Here is a 16959-nt window from a genome sequence, read left to right on the forward strand (position 1 = left end):
TTTCTTACCAAAAATACTGATCAACCAAAATACTGACAGTTCTTTAAAGAACAAAACTACTATGCCCTTCTGGGTTTTTTTTTTGTTTTAGACAACATGAAAAGAGAAGGAGAATAAAGTAGCTCATTTACAGTCTAATGCTTTATCAGGTGAAGTCAGTAGTAAAATTCTCTTCTGTTGAGGTATTAAGAAGGTGGACACCCCAACATAGTCTTCATTCAGAGTTTATCATTGTAACATATAACCTTCAGTGACCTTGGTTTTGATTGATACTAATGTAAATAAGGTAAGAAGGCATTAATTCACAGTGGCCAAATATCACTGTCCGAGAAACCTATTTGTGCTCTTAACTGATCAATAAAAGCTCGAAACACATCTTTGATGTCTCTTTAGATTCAGTGCATAGCTTTTTTTTTTTTACAGTTCCTGTCAGTCTTAACTCTAACTCTTTATTTTTTGTGTTTTTGTGAGCATTAGTCTTTCAAGTAAAACATAAATCAGCTTCAGTTCTAGGGAAACTGACACTTGTGGGGTAGAAGGTTGAACTCTTACCAGAAGCCAATGACTAAGTTATCTGTTGCCCAGTACCACTGATTTTAAGTGATAAAGGAACACAAGAGAAAAATTGGTGTTTTGAGGAGTGAATTAAGAAGGGTGGCAGAGGGGAGTACCTATTTCACAAGGAAAATATTACTTAGTAGCAAAACAGACTTCACCTTGGTGATGCGCCATAACAGGATGTGACTGGTTTGACTCTATTAAGAATAATTATTTGGTGTTGTTGCATATTTATTAGCCTGAGAAAGACATCCTGAAGTTATGAATTTGCCATGTGAAGGAAACTCTTGCTGGTTACATATGTGTGGGTTTTTAAAGATGTTATGAATTGCACACTTTCAAATAGACCTACTTTTTTCACTGATGTTTAACTTAAAAGAAATGCATTTCTGAATCTAAAGAATTCAGTAACCTTTCCTTTCACTTCAAAGATATGCTCTCCCTCTAAAGAAAATTAAAGAATTCTTCCAGAATATGATGCACTCCTTCTCATGTCCTCCATAAAGATATTATCACTAAACCCTGCTTAAAACATTTCAACAAATCTGATGAGTGATGAGATCAGTCACTGCTCTTAAAGGTGAGCTGTGGAAGGCATTTACAGTAGTTAGATTATTCCATTAGTTTCAAAAGGAGTAAATTAATAATTTACATTAAGGTCACTGCTAATTACATTAACCTTGCAAAGTTTAAAAGTGTGAATAACGCACCAGGGTGTAATTCAGCTTCTGAAACAAGCAAATTCAAAGCCTAACTAAAGTGAACAGAAGCTAAAATAATTTTGTGCACTCAGATGCTTAGATCTGGTCATTTTTTCTTTGGCTTGTTTGCTTTCTTGCATGCTTTTGTTGTTTTGTTTCGACTTTTTTTTGGCAGGGGAACTACATGTATAGAGCAGTAATATGCTGTATAGTCAGTCATGTAAGGAACTCACTATATGCCATTTCTGATATAAATCGTGTAATTTTTATGTTTATCTGATTTCTGCTCAGGTATCCATATTCCCAAAATTATATTTTAAAAGTTTTGATCCCAGATCAGTTTCAAGTATTCTTTATTTATACAGTCAAATTGCTTAAGAATAGTTTCTTCCTCTGTCTCCATGAACTAGTATGTTCTTCCTGGAAGCGCTCAATCTCCTCCTGTTTGGACAGTTAAGATTCATCACTTCTAATTATTGCAGGGCTAAAACCAGGATATGGTAAATTTCAGCCTTCTAATTATATCTGTTGTTATTCTTAAACCTTACAGCCCTTCACACTTGTAACCACCATAAGTTTTTCTGAACAGGAGTGTTTTGAATACTTACGTGGAACATTGCCTATATACTTTTAATACTAGGGGTGCATATACTAGGGGTACATACTGACAGAAGAATGTGTGGGAAAAAATGAGGAATAGGGCTTTTGAACATTTCCCTCTAATATCTTAAGATATGCACATTAGAAATGTTAGTGTAGGTATTACATGTAGTCAAATCCCTTGTGAACAAAATGTCAGTTCTCAAATCAATCTGATTAAGCTTTCATCCCTTATTATGAATATTTCAAAATTATGCAATGGCATATCAAAATTCTACAGATTAATATTTTGTTGCAACAATATCAAGGACTCAGATGGAGGAACACTAAAGTTAAAGTTCATAACCTACCCAGATTATTATTATCTAATTACTCTTCCCTGAGTCCCACTTTACCAAAAACAGATAATAAAAAAACCCCAAACCCTTAAACAATTTATAATATTTAGTAGAATGTTTTATGCAGGCTTGAAAACAGTGAATTTAAGTGTTTTGCATTTTAGAGTTTTTACTTGAGCTAATCTTTAAATGTCATTAAAATCTGCAAACTGATTCAAGCCTGAAAATATGTTTCAAGAACTACAAAGGTATATATTTGGAAATGGCTAATCATAGTACAAATATTGAATTCTGCATAATTTTAGATTTCACTTATGAGATAATTTAAACATTCAATTATGAAAATTGCAATTAAAAATGCACTCTGATATGATCTAAAATGAAATTCTTTGCGGTAAGAGTGGTGAGGCACTGGAACAGTTTGCCGAGAGGAGTTGTGGCTGCCCCATCCCTCAAAGAGTTCAAGGCCAAGTTGCTTAGGACTCTAGGAAACCTGGTCTGGTAGAAGGTGTCCCTGCCCATGGTGGGGGAGTTGGAGCTAGAAGATGTTTAAGTTGACTTCCAACCCAAACTAATCTATGGTTCTATGGTAATGAGACCTGAAGGAAAATTCAGAAACATATTTAATAAGAAGAAAAATAGCACTGCGGGAGTTCTACTTTTTCATAGGAGTTCTGTATTTTCAGTTGCTAATTGTTCCTTTAAGGCATGTATGAGGCAAAATCATGATTCTTTCTGACTATTCCTATCACCAAACAAAAATATGTGTATTAAGAAAACCATGGTATTTGACAATGACTGTTACCACCAGTAATATCGAGTCTTTTTTTCTTAATCTTTTTTAGATCTCTATCCTGAGACAAAACAACAGGATGTGCCTTGGAGAAGAGTAAGTGAAAAAATTCTTTGTCCTTGGTATATTTTCATTATAACAACTGGTTACTGTATATGGAGTTTCAGTGAAAGAAATCTGTCACACATTATTTTTTAAAATACTAAGCCACTCCCACTGCACTGTTTGTGCAGATTTAAGTAAGTAACTTTTTCAGGAGCTTTTTTTCAGGGGTAACTTTTTATTGAGTACATTGAACTTAAGCATTAAGACTTAGTAAATTACTATCAAATATTTAAGCAGCAACAGAGATCTCTCCCAGATTATTTTGTTCCTTCAGATAACTTTCCTCTAGAGAAGACAACTGAAAGAAGATGAGTTATTCTTAAGAAAAAAAATTGTATGTGTTTGGCTACCTATTAATCACTGAGTTTCTCCTTTATCTATGGCTGAAATAGCTGTCTTCTTTGTAGTGCTTGGAAAAAGCACTTGTGAAAAAAGGTACATAGACTTAATATACAACTTGCATGTCTCTCTCTTGCATCGCATACTTAGTGAGCTTTAGAATGGAAACATTTTTCCTGTCCAATTTTTGTATTGTTTTGTTTTGTATAGTTTTGCTTTATCCCAATAACAGCAGGTTCAAATGCCAGAGACAAAATGGCATAACTTGAGCAGAAATGAACTGTATCGGTTAAATGCTTGATACTGAGGGAATGACTAACAGCAAAGTCTTTTTTAAGTCAAGAACCCATCATGCTGTTATTCAACAGCAAAATTAGTGCCATGTAAGTAATATGGATTACCAAGGGATATGATGCTACATTAAAATGCTGGCTGCTAATCCTTATTTCTATATGTTAAAGATACTATAAAGTCCGTTTGGAAAAAGTAAAGTTACTATGATCCTGCAGTTATAAAAGAGAAGATAAGCACACTTGGGATTTTGCCTTTGTTTTGGTGAGTTTAGGACTTGGATTTTAGAACAAAGACTAATACCATTCCCTAAAGAAACAGAAGTTCTCTAGACAGGAAAATGAGTCTTGTTTGACTGCACACACAAAAAAAGATGCAAGGGGGCAAAGGTATGAGCAATACTGAGAAAAGATCATCTGTGCTGGCTCCTGGGAGAATGTTTCATTTTTCCTTTCCCCAAATTTAAAAGCAATCTCCAAAGGCCACTGAAATCACTTGAGGTATATCTTCAATTCATTTCAATTGTCACAGTTCCATTCCATTCAGCACAGTGGTATTAATTTTCATCACCTCACTGCTTGAACATAAATCTTTATTACGTCAATTAATGAGTTTCATTTTTTCATTCCTTTAGTGTGTTTTGTGAGAATACACTGTACTTTCAGTCACATTTTCAGGCCACTCTAAGAGACATTTGGCGTATACCCCTCAATATTGTAGCTATGTGGCTTTCAGGCCTACTGAGATATTGGTATCTGACTCAATGAGTAAATGCCTTTTTGTTCTGGAGCTGTTCTTTAGTACTCAGTGTTGTATCCTGACAATACACCAAGATCACTAGATGGTCAGAAATAATGGTTTTAATGGGAGGAAGCAAGGCAAGAAGGGAAAATGCCGTTTTCTTACCTTACGGTTATTATGTTGCAAAAATGAAAACAGTCATAAACAAAGTCTGAGCAACACATTTAGAGGTCAAATGGAGAAGTGATATTTTCCTAAATTAAGATATTTTCAGACAGAAGACTCTGAATGCAGTTTACTTCATATGGTTGCAAGCAACACTAGCAATATACTCCTAGCAAACTAGGAGGAAAAAGGGATATTGAATAGGAAGATGTGAGTGTTATGTCCTAAAACCAATATTTTGATTCAAAATGCAGTAAAATATTTTGCCCATTCCAGATACAAACTGCAGCTGTGTTGACAGAATCATAAAATAGAATCATACAAACATTTATGTTGGAAAAGTCTCTTAAGATCATCAAGTCCATTAACCTAAGACTGCCAAGTCCACCACTAAACCATTTCCCTAAGCATCATGTTTACTGATATTACCAGATGAAAATAGATTCACTAACTTGCAGATTACTACTTCATGCCAGCAGAAGTGTCACTAGAATAAACGTGTTCAGGCAAAATTGAGATTACAGAATTAAAATAACATTACGTTAACAGGAGTTGCATGATAATTTTTTCACAATTGTAGCTCACCAGGTTAATCCTGGACTGCATTTAAATTCAAAGCACACTAACAAACTAAAAAATGTTTTTAATTAATTATGTAGAAATTCTTAAATATTTTTGAGGATAATCATAAAAAAACAGCTTTAGAATATCAGAAAACAGGATGATGAACTTCCTTTTAAAAACCAATCCATATATTTTTCTGGAGAAATAAAAATGAGGGAAATTTATTTTTCAACTGATTCTTTTCTGTCCTGTCAAATGTCAAATGTTTAGCATTAGACTTTGAATATTTCTTAACCAGTCAGACTAATATGAAAGTCCCTTAAAAATTGACTAGCAGATAATGTGTATCTTTGAAAAATGTATAAATTATAGTGTCTGGAAACATGAATATTTTCATTTATAAAATTATTTTGTTTATTGTTTAAAATAAATTTTTCATAAATTTGTAGACAGTGAACAAATCCTAATTGGTGGTCTGTTCTAAATCTTACCCCTTTATTATACTGATCAAATGTCTTTCTTATGATAAAATCAATCTAGATCTCTAAAAATATTAGTAATAAGAGATTCCTGGAAATGTAATTTATGCACATAGACAGAAAATTCTCCCTCTCAACATTATTATTCTTTTGATATAATTGAATCATTGTCCAGAGTCAATTAAACATTTTTAAAAAGTTGGATTAAGAAATCTCTTCACCTGTTTCTTTTCTTCTGAATTGCCAGCAGAAGTGTTCAGCTGCAAGAGAGAATAATTACATTCTCTATTTGCAAGCAAAGGTCAAAGCTCTTAATGCAATTATTATTATGCAGTAATGTAGCTAAGAAAAAATAAATTTAAACAAATATATATATTATCATTTGTAATGTAGGTAATCATTTGAAGATTACTGGTTTTATTCATGTCTTTATGACACACTGCCTGTTCCAAAGAAACATAATAAAAATGCAGGTGACTTTCAGATCGATACTTTTGAAAGGTCTTGTATGTTAAAGAAAACTTAAAATAAAGGAGCTACCCTCAGATGGTTTCTGTGTCATGTCTGGGAGAGGGATGTGGCAGCATTGTCTGGTTCTCAAGGCCAGCAGTCAAGTGCAAGTCTTGTCTACAGCTACTGTACCCCCAACACCTTTCTTTTTTTAATGTTCAGAATGTTTTTACTGAAATGTTTTCTGACAGTCCTAATGTTAGTTAGGGCCAAAACTCCAGTGCCGTAAATTTTACACTGATGGAAATGTCTCTCTAAAGTTTGGATATGAGGAGGTCCAATGAAGAATTTAAATGCTTTATCTGGATAAAAATCTTTCCCTCAGGTATTTGAAGGTCTGCACCTGAGTATCCATGTTCAAAGCAAAGTAAGAGAGAAATAATTAGTAATGTATTATAAAGAAAAGTAAGAAAATACAGGTTTTTGTCCAAGCAGTAGTGTTTCAAATCTGTGGTAGGGTAACAACAGCAAGAAGGGAAAATGAGGTAAGTGTAGAAGTTCTAGCTTAATGATGATGCTTGCATAAGCACCAGAGCATATATTCTAGTAGATCTCACAGAGCTAGCTATGATTATTTTAAGGTCTGTGCTGTTTTGCAGATTTTTATTAGATTTTTTTCTTATTATGGTATTCGTTTAAAAAAGAAGGAAACACTAGGAACAAAATACTTGAAATAATCATCAGATAAAATTAATTTTATACAGTTATCAGTAGGTAATTGTAGACACACAAAATGTGGTACTTTGCCTCTGCCAAAGAGACAAACATTTTGCACTATGCAATATAAATGGTATTATTTTCCTGTAGTGCAGAATCTTTCCTTCTCATTCTGTTACTGTGAATCAGACAGACAATTTTTTTTCTTTTCCAGCAACAGAGTTTCTATATGTTTACTCATGAATGACTTCTAAATGGATTGTTCTGCCAGTCTTGTATTACTAAGTAAGACTGTTTTCAAATACTCTACTCTGTGTGTGATTTGAAACTTGATCCTAAGGAAAAAGAGAGAGGCCACTAATCAAATATTTAAAAAAAAAAAAATCTGAAATAATCTTCTCTATTTTATAATCATAATGGCAGGAAGCTCAATATTTCTGCTCAAACAAAAAGGCTGGTATACATATTTACCAAAGGCCTTATGATGTTTGCAGTCGACTTTGCAGAAGATAACATTTATAAAACCTTTACAGTGTCTGGCAGGTGCCATGGATTCTCCTGGGGATTAGTTTCATTCAGATATTGTCTTTCATTTGAACTTCAAATATTTTTTCTGGTTTTTTTTTTAGAGACAGATTTTTAATAGGTTTTGGAAATTAAAACCTTTTTTATTTGTGTCACTCTAATACCTACTTTGAATTTGCTTATGGGAGTTAAATGCCAATAAAGCTAAAGAGTATTGCAATTTTTAAGAGGGAAAAAAAGACGAGGAGGTATAAATGTAGTTTGAATCACTGAAAGAACTAAAAGCATGAGCTGTGCCATGTTTTTTTTCTTTTTCTTTTTTCTTTTTTTTTCCCCCCTGAATAAATAAAAGGCAGGTATTTTCCAGTATTTCTATTTTTCAATATCTAGTCCCACAGAGACCATATTATGCCACAAACACACAAAGTATTTTGTTTAGTAAGACCTGATCTTACCAAGAAAAATCAGTTAAGGATTTCATTTTGAAAGTGAAAATTAAAATATGAAGAAGAGACACTTAACTGATATTGTTTCTTTTTGAAGACCCACACATAGGTGAAAAATGTAGATCTTTGCTTTGTAGATTCTAGATTTTGGAAAAACACTGGGAATTTAGGAACTAAATCAAAATGGTGTTCAGAAAGAGGGTCATTAGACCCTCTACATGTAAGTTGTTATTCTTTAGATGTTGTTTGTATTTAAAGAATATTTTAAATTCAATAGTACACCTTAAGGTAAGGATAATGCAAAATTAAAATGGAAAAAAACTTTAAAGTGTCAATACCAGAAATCAGGCTCTCAGAAGATATCTAGTATTTTGAGAACCAGCATTATATGTTATTTATTTTTGAACTCATAAGCACTCTTTTCTCTTAGTTTCTGAATGGGAAGATTTACAAGGATCTTCCTTCCACCCTCTCTGGTTTACCACAGGTCTCTTGGGGACTAAATGGAAAGGATGTCAGCAGAGAGTTCCACTTTTATTTTCCTGGAGTAGATAAGAATCTCCTCAGAACTTGTCCCCTCTGACAGCTGAATAGAAGTGTCCACCTTTTTGCTTATTTGTCATCCACTCTAGGAATCATTGGTAAATGAAACTCATGTCCTTTTAGCAAGGCTTTTATCTGTTTTCTGCTGAACCATAGACCTGCAGCTCAGTCCCACAAATTTCCACACTGCTAAAGTTTCGAATTAAATTCTTCTCAACCAGAAGCCCACTATGATGCTGTGCCTGGTGGATTCCTCTATGCTAGTCCAGCTTCCAACTGTTCCTCCTTAGGGGCCTAAGAACACTTTTTTCATTGATTATAAGCATGGTTGGAAAAGAAATTCTGTGGTACACTTACAAGAGTTATTTTTACAATTATTCCATCTGCAAATGAAGACATCTACAGAAGAGCTATCCTCTCAGGGAGTTGTGCTTTGAGAGGAATGAGGGGAAAGTGAAAATTCCAAACTGAAAACCAAAAACTTGTTTTGATTTGCAGGTAGAAACTGATTTTATTTTTAAAAAATAGTGAATTATTAATATAAATGCATTTTTTGCCTCTCAGGAAATGCTTTGTTTTTTGTTTTAAATTTCTATTCAACTTGTATGAAGCGGGGTTTATAATTCTAACTACATAAGCAGAATCATGCATCATGACTTTCCTGGATTTTAAAGGGTTATGCTAATACCCACCTTACCCAAAAGAACTTGAAATATTGTTAAAATATTAGATTTTTTACCATTATAAAGGACAAGGTGGAGATCTTAAAATGTAAAAAGGAGAGAAATACTGAACTATGGCCAAAAGTAAGGTAACTATTTAAAGATGTTCTCTGTCATAAACAATAACATCTTTATTTAGGGAATAAACTGCTAGTGTTCTAGATCCTATAGGAATCTGGAAAAGTGGTAACTCCTAATTTAGGTTTCTCATTATATGAAACAGAATTTTAAGGACTAGTTTAAGTCAGCAGTCTAGAGCTGCTGGAAAACAAATTTGGTGCAGGTAGCTTTGTTTGCAAACTGCTGAGTGAGCTGCAGGTTTGGCCCTAGGGGCTGGGAGCCCCAGGCAAGAGGATGTGAACTGCTGACCCTTTGCACAAAAAGGTGTGAGGGGAATTCTGGCACCAGCCAGGTGACTGGACACTCAGAGACATGGCAGGGGCTGAAGTAACTGGACACTCAGACGGAAGAGCAACAACTTCACTGCACAGACTGAGGGTGTAAAAGTCCAGGGTTTTATTTTCTTGGAGTCCCTCCCAGGAGGCAGCCAGCTCAAACTGCTATTTTATTATTGCACCATAATTAAATTATTTTAAGGATCTGTATATCTGAGACTCTGCTATGGGAAACCTGGGGTTGAGTTTATGCAGAAACCTGGTCTGACTGTGCTAGGTGTGGGGTGTAGCTGTGAAGGAGCATCATCCCAGTTCAGGTGGTGTGAGAGACTGCCAGAGCAGTTCCTGGATGGCTGGACAGGGAAGTTTCCTTAACATGGCAACCCCTCATCTGCCTTTCCCTCTCTCTTGGGATGACTTTATGATGTTGTATCCCATATCGCTGTTCTATGCCCAGAAATTAATTTTTTGCCTTTTCTGTGCCTTTAAACTGAGCCTGAGAGGGGAGGAGAGGAAAAAAACCCAGAGAACTTTCAAAGCAGTGTTTCAAGGACACACAGATATACACACAGACTCCTCTTGCTTCTAACAGCAGCAGCGGGAGAGGGAGGAAGCATCTGGCTTTTTTTTTTTTTTTCCAGCCAGCTTTCGGCCAGTTTTTTAGCTCCTTTTCCTCCAGAGAGTTGAACTTTGTTTTCCTGGGATTTCAATTTTTCCCTTCTTCTCTGCTGGACAGTTTCAACCTCAGAATATATCAGGAGGAATTTCCACCAAGGCCTTGTCCCTGGAGGTGGGCCCACCACCCCGTCCCAGCTCCAAGGAGGGGGAGAGAGAGATCTATGGAAGGGCTCTGAAATTTTCCCAGGTTTCTCCAGCAGAGTGAGAGGTTTTATTATTATTTAGCATTATTATCCTTTTCCTTTGTATTTGTTAAATAAATAGTTTTTATTTCTTTCACTTTCCTCCGAGGAAATTTTTTTTTCCTGAACCTGGTGGGGGAGGGCTGGTTGTAACCTGCCTTCTCTCAGAGGATATATTTCCAAATTTGTCCAAACCAGCACACCCTCCATAGTACAAAAGCACACATGAAATGGAGGTTATTACCATGTTGGTTTGGTCCTTTTATAGTCTACAGAAACATAGCAGATTTTGAAGAAAAAAATACAGAAGAAAGTTTTTGTGCTTAGGAGCTCACTACAAAATACAGAAATAAGAGACAATGTGATGGAATGTGAACATTCATACCTTGCAGATATAGCTAATGAAATTGAAGATTCGGTGGGATTTTTTTATTTTTTTTTACTTCAGAGCGTTCTCCCGTTTCTGGCACAAATTTAAAATGAAAGTTCCTCCTAGAATATTATCTTTTCCTTTGAGCTATTCAACAATGGACAGTAGTGACTGAGTAGAAGAGAATCTACAGTTTATTTTCTGTGTTATATAATGTTACATTGCTAAGGGAATTCAAAGAGAATGGTGGTATGTAACATACAGCAGAATATATACTCTTTCTGTTCATTTTCCTACATGCAGTAATATTTGTGTTAACTGCTCATTTTGTGCATGAAACTTTTTCAGATGCATTTTAAGAGTAACTTTACAAAATCTGGAGGATTTCTCTTATCCATAATACCAGAAATATTTTCAAAGCATGCTGTGTAGTTAAGCATGGTCTACCCTGATGAAAAACATCAAACCATGTTTTTCCAGGTGTTTCTCCAAGCCTTTTAGAATATTTCCGAGCCTTCCTTACAACTAATTGTTCACCGATTGGTCTGGAGTTTCCTGGTTTTTATCTTATTCCCTTTTTGTCCCTTGTTAATAATAGCTCTGTTCTAGAAAATTTCCTCCTTTTCAGATGTTTCTGCTAAAAGTAATGGTGGAATTCAGGTGTAGAAACTTGATATAAAGCAAAATTCAGAGACAAAAAAAAATATTTAGTAAGATATTTTGTCCTCTTAATTCAGTCTGTAAATTAGGGGAGGTTTTGCAGTATTGGCTGCAGATTTATCTAGAGTTACAGCAACCTTTTTAACAGGACTTCTGATCTAGCACTTTGTGTTTGTGTGAAGGATTGTGCATGAAATTTAAGTTTAAAAAAATAATTTTAGAGGTCTAAGTGAACATGAAAAAATGAAAGTGGGAAATGGACTTGGTTGATTATATTATTCACTTAATTAATAGCTGCATTAATTTCTGAACCACAATCTTTTTCTTTTCTTTAAATTAGATCTATTTCAAAGTAAAATTTAAAGAAATATAAAGTAGAGAAATTTCTTTAATAAGTGGACAAAAGTAAAGTATACCTTCTAAGTTTTCTTTACAGCCACATGCAGTCAGATATGGAAAAGGCTTGCTAAATGACACTCTTCAGCATTATTCAATGCATACTAGTCCCTGCATTACCATGAGTAATAACATTACTAAGCAGTAAAAGATTAATGGATTTCTTTAAAATAACTTTACTTCTAAACAATCTCTGACTTGCTACTGACTTTTTTTGAAAACTGTTCATAGTTCAGCTAATCTATACCTCATGTTGTACCTTTTATCACTGTATTTTAATTTCCTGTTTTGATCAGACTTCAAGATGTCTCATATCCTTCTGTTTTGGATGTCCTTTTTGAAAAACTTTACCATAGTAAGAGAAGGCTAAAGTTTTCATTTCAACTCTTCGAATAAATCCCAACACAAAGTTATTCAGAAATTTTTTCACTCTGTATAATGAAAGACAAAATCTACATCCTATGATTCAGGCCTGCCAAACTCATTGTGATGGGACTTCAGTTGGTGTAAGAGGTTTTCCCACTTGAATGTTTGTGGAGAATAAAGGTGTTACATGGAAATCAGTTATTAGCAGAACACTGGGAGATAAATTTAAATTTTAGTACTTTACACTTTTTAAAAATTTGTCATTGTTTTTTGATAATCAGTTTATGTCACTTTAGCTTTTTGCCATTAACTGAGGAAAGAGAATTAAAACAGGGTTTAAAAATCTTCTATGAGGAAAGGGAAAGGACAGATAAGAAAAGTAAACATTCTTGCATGGACCATTTACTATAAGTGGTGTGAAGTTGTTTTGAATTACGGAAGGCTGAATCTGTTGCAGGGTACTGAACATGAAAATTCCCTTAATGACTCAAATGCCCAAGAGCTACAACATTAGATTTCTCAAAGCAGTGAAGGAAATCTTGTGGTTGATGTAATATGACGTATTTCTTCAAACAGCGCAATATAAAGAATTTTCAGAGGAGAATAATCAGCAAAATATGTGAATAACTCTGGGAAAAAATGAAAAGTATTAGATGTAACATTATACTACAATGGGACTTTGCCCTCATTAGATAATAATCTAGTGATAAAATACAGAAAAAAGGAATGTCAGGGACAATGTAACACACTGGGAACCTTTGACAAAAAAACCGTGATCATTGCATTAAATGTAGACTACTAGGAATAGGTATCAATATATTAATTTTTCATTGTTTCTTATGCCAGTGGAAAGCACCATATTTATCTAAGCCTATGCAGCTAGGGGGAAAAAACGCAAATTCAACTAAATATTATTTAAGAAATAATGCACAGCTTTTGTATTTTCACAATATGATGTTTTGCTTTATGAATTTGTTTCCCAGGAAATAAATTACAGATTTTATGTTTTTATGTTTGCACCATTTATACCACAAAGTTTAAGGTTTGAAAAAAACCTTTACTTTTATTGAAATAAACAATTAATCATTTTTTGTGCTTGCACAAGACTGTGAGAAGTTATTAAAGCCTTTGTTTTACATAAAAGATAAAATCATGAGCAGAGGAGCCAAATTTTTTTTGATTACCTAGAATGGAAAGTATGCTCTGGATGCAAATATTACCTTAACAGGTACATATTTGACATGCTGATACAAAATATTCTCTCTAATATTATTTTAAGATTTCTGATATGTCAGTTTCATCATATGTACTGTTTTGTCACTATGTTGCTGTACCACTTTGTCTTCTTTCTTAAATTATACATAGTGAAAGCCTTAAAAATCAGAATCAGTTGTTGTCCCAGGAAATACATAGTACATTAAAAGTGTTGTAGGGATTTCAAAATATTGTCAGAAGTTTGGATGCCACCCCATACTAAATACTTTTTAAACATAGGTTTGCATAGTTTCTAAATCTTTTATTTTCTGTGAGGCAAATTATTTTACTTTTTTCACCTTAGATTTTTATGTTGGGTTTGAAAGAAGAAATCAAACCTCTTTAGATGGTCTTTAAGATCCCTTCCAGTACAAACCAGTCTATGATTCTGTGGTTCTCTGGCATTTGTTACTGGTTTACACTGATACGGGTCAAGCTATTTTAGTTCGGAGGTATCCAGTCTAAGTCTAAATGCCTTGTTTAAGGTAACAGAAAAAGATGGAAATTGAGGGAGGCATGAACTTCCTATGGACTTCCTTTCCAAACATATTTTCAAGGTTCACCTTGATCTGGATAATTTCATTATTTTTCATTGTTTTCTTTGATATGAGCAAAGCTTTGCTCTTCCACTTAAAAGAAAACAATAATAATAAAAAAGTCTCTTGTAATTGCTTTTCAGTTGCATTACAAGTCATAATATTTTTTAGTGATCATAAGTTATTGGGCCAGCTTGAGTACATGCATCTTTTTGGTCAGGTTATTTAGTTTTGAAGATGTAAATCCTAGGATTTTTTCTAGAATGGCTACTTAAAATGAATAGAAAGATAATTCAGTCCCTAAGAAAAAGTATTGCTGACAAAGAAGCAGACAGGAGCCCTCTTTCTGCATCAGTCAAAGTTTGAAGATCTATTTCAAAGGCACTGTAATACCAGAGCACTTTGTGTCAATAAATGGATGTAGCCACTCACAAGGTAAGAGTGAACATAACTCTGATCAACTTTGTCATTGTCCTTTAGAGTGTTCCACAATTTTACAACACTCCTGGAAGAAAGCCGTAAATGGTCAATTGCCCATTTTCATATCAAAGCAATACCTTACTTCCTGCTTGATGTTGTTCAAGAGCAATAAACTCCAAAGATCTGTTCTACTCAGATTATGTTCTATCATTTTTGCGTGTAAATATTTGCACTGGCGTGAAGGCAATCCTTCAGAGTAAAAGGTACAAACTCGTTTACCAAAGGAAGAGGGAGGAAATTTTCACTGAATAAATAAATTGTTAGCTAAGAGATTAAGATTAGATTTCAAAAGGTCAGATGAAATAATGTTTTTACAGTTTATGCAGGCTGGAAGACTTACTAGGATTATCTCTTGCATGAGATAAAATTTAATACTCCTTGAGAACTCACTGAAAACAGCTCCACAGCAATGCCTTCAGACTCACCTAAGTGTAAAAGGGTGCACAAGAACATCAGTATCATATCTACTAGTTTGGGACAAATATTTTGGGAGAGAAAAAGTGATTATCACCTTTTTTCACTGGTGTTAGCCTGAAGACTGTACTCACACTCTTCAAAATAATGAAGAGGCCGTTTTTGGAAGCTGAAGACTCCCAGAATTATTTTGGTCTTGGCCACACTGGTCTACTTTTATTGTCCTCATGTTTATTTCTGCTTTTTTTTTATATCTCTTAATGCTATTGACAGGGCAGTAATTATTGGTTCTGGTTAGACTTTAGGTATCTCGTTTGTTCTTACATGTTAAGTATGGGTGATGGAAAAACAATATGCACAATCTCAGAAATACTTACATTAATCACTGATATTGATGTGTTGTGCTGTGCAGCATGTAAATAGTTTTGACATGTCTTTAGTTACTATCACAAGGGACTGATATATCCTTTATTTATCCCCCAGTCCAACTGATATTATCACATAAATTTGCCCTTGCCTATGGAGGCATTACTGTGGTTAGCTGTGGGGCAAAAACATGACAAAATACTGATAATTCTAATTGTTTATCATGCATTAAAACACTTATTTCCTACATCACAGAGAGAGATTGACCAGCTGGTGATGCTGTGACTGATCCACCCTGGGATATCGTTGGTCCTCGTGGCTGCCAGGGCACAATTTACCACTTGTTAGGCTTTTCAGCATACTCTTCTCTCTTGGATTAGGGTGTTACATGGTGATATTCTGTATTAGGAATGATAAGAAAAAAATGGGACTATAATAACAATAAATTTAAAAAATATATTCTATACTATGTTCCACTTTCATCTCACCAGCAGCTCCTGTGATTCAGCTTTGAAGACTGAGTTGTTTATCAGTCTGTAATGAGATGTCATTAGAACAGGAGCAACACCCTTTTCTCCATTTATTTGCTCTAAATGTTTATTTTATTTTATTAACTTAATTTTTTTTAAAAATTGAAGTAATTTTGTGAAATGTTAAAAAACAAAAACTTAAAACCCACTCTAAACCAAGCCCACGAAAGCCCCCAAAACTACAAAGTAGTTGAGTTGACACAACTGAGGTGATCATAATCACCTGGAATGGACAGAAGTTGAAAAAAAGTTGCTAAAAATAAAAATGAGTCATTGCCTTCTTGGATTGGATCTACTTCCAGTTAGAAGTTACCAGTTGAACAGGTACGGTCTTACACTACTTTGTTTACAGACACTCTTACAGAAGGTATCTAAGAAAGCTGTTTCAAAAAAACAAAACCAAGAACAAGAAAATCCAAAAGAAAATAATATATTTAAAATAATTGTCCATATTCTTGCTAAAAGAGATGGTGGTCCTCTTAACTGTGTTGTTAACTTCCTATAACCCAACGAATACTTCAGCAACTGAAAGCTAGCTCTCCTGGAACTCTTATCACAAAAAAAAATCAAAAACATTTACCTTTGTATGTATGTGATTCTAAGTAAGCACTAATCACAGAAGCAAGGAGTAGAACTTTAAAAGTCAATACCAAAATTCAAAGTAAAAATTCTGAAGATTATCAGCTTCAACTTTATGATTTCTCCTCCATTATAGCCCATCTTATCCAGAAATATAAGCCTCATTTTATACACACCAAATACTCATAGAAGTTTCTGCTTCTAGCTAGCTGGAGCCTCAAAAAATTCAACACTGACAGGTTTGGGGACTTTGAGATTTTGTTTGGATTAAGGAGTTTGTTTAGTCAGAAAATCATTAAGATAAGTACTAAAAATGGAATATTGAAATAAACTGAGATAAAGAAAAGAAGAAAAAAAAGGACAGAGATAAAAAAAGGCCAAAACAACCAAGACAGCCCTCAAGAAACAGCAAGAGTTCTTTGGATTTTTTAATTTCCATCTCTCTGATCTCTGTTTATAATGGATGATTCGGGAATGAACATCAGAGCTTATCATATCAGTCAATATATATGGTCCTCTTTGGGTTTATCCCCGTTTTTGTGCTGGGATAAGCAGTCCTAAGAATTGAAAGTTCTAATGCTGTTGTGTTACTGAAAAGTGGCTCAACTGCTGGGCCTCTGGTGCAGACTTTATTTCATTATGCCTGTAAGATTCCTGAATGGGCGACTGTAGTTAG

At 34.2% G+C, this 16959-nt stretch overlaps 1 protein-coding gene across 1 annotated transcript in view; it reads left to right on the top strand.

The window, feature by feature from the left end:
• The window catches only part of PTPRD (protein tyrosine phosphatase receptor type D), a 1187501-nt gene that overhangs the window by 387728 nt on the left and 782814 nt on the right, over positions 1–16959 (top strand). Inside the window, exon 5 of the mRNA XM_042012906.1 lies at positions 3043–3086. The gene's annotated coding sequence lies outside the window, so the exon portion shown is untranslated. The remainder of the gene's footprint in view (positions 1–3042; positions 3087–16959) is intronic.

Source organism: Corvus kubaryi, unplaced genomic scaffold (assembly GCF_017639235.1).
Source record: "Corvus kubaryi isolate FWS band 111438036 unplaced genomic scaffold, C.kubaryi_AGA036_p1.0 split1-37296, whole genome shotgun sequence".
Lineage (NCBI taxonomy): Eukaryota > Metazoa > Chordata > Aves > Passeriformes > Corvidae > Corvus > Corvus kubaryi.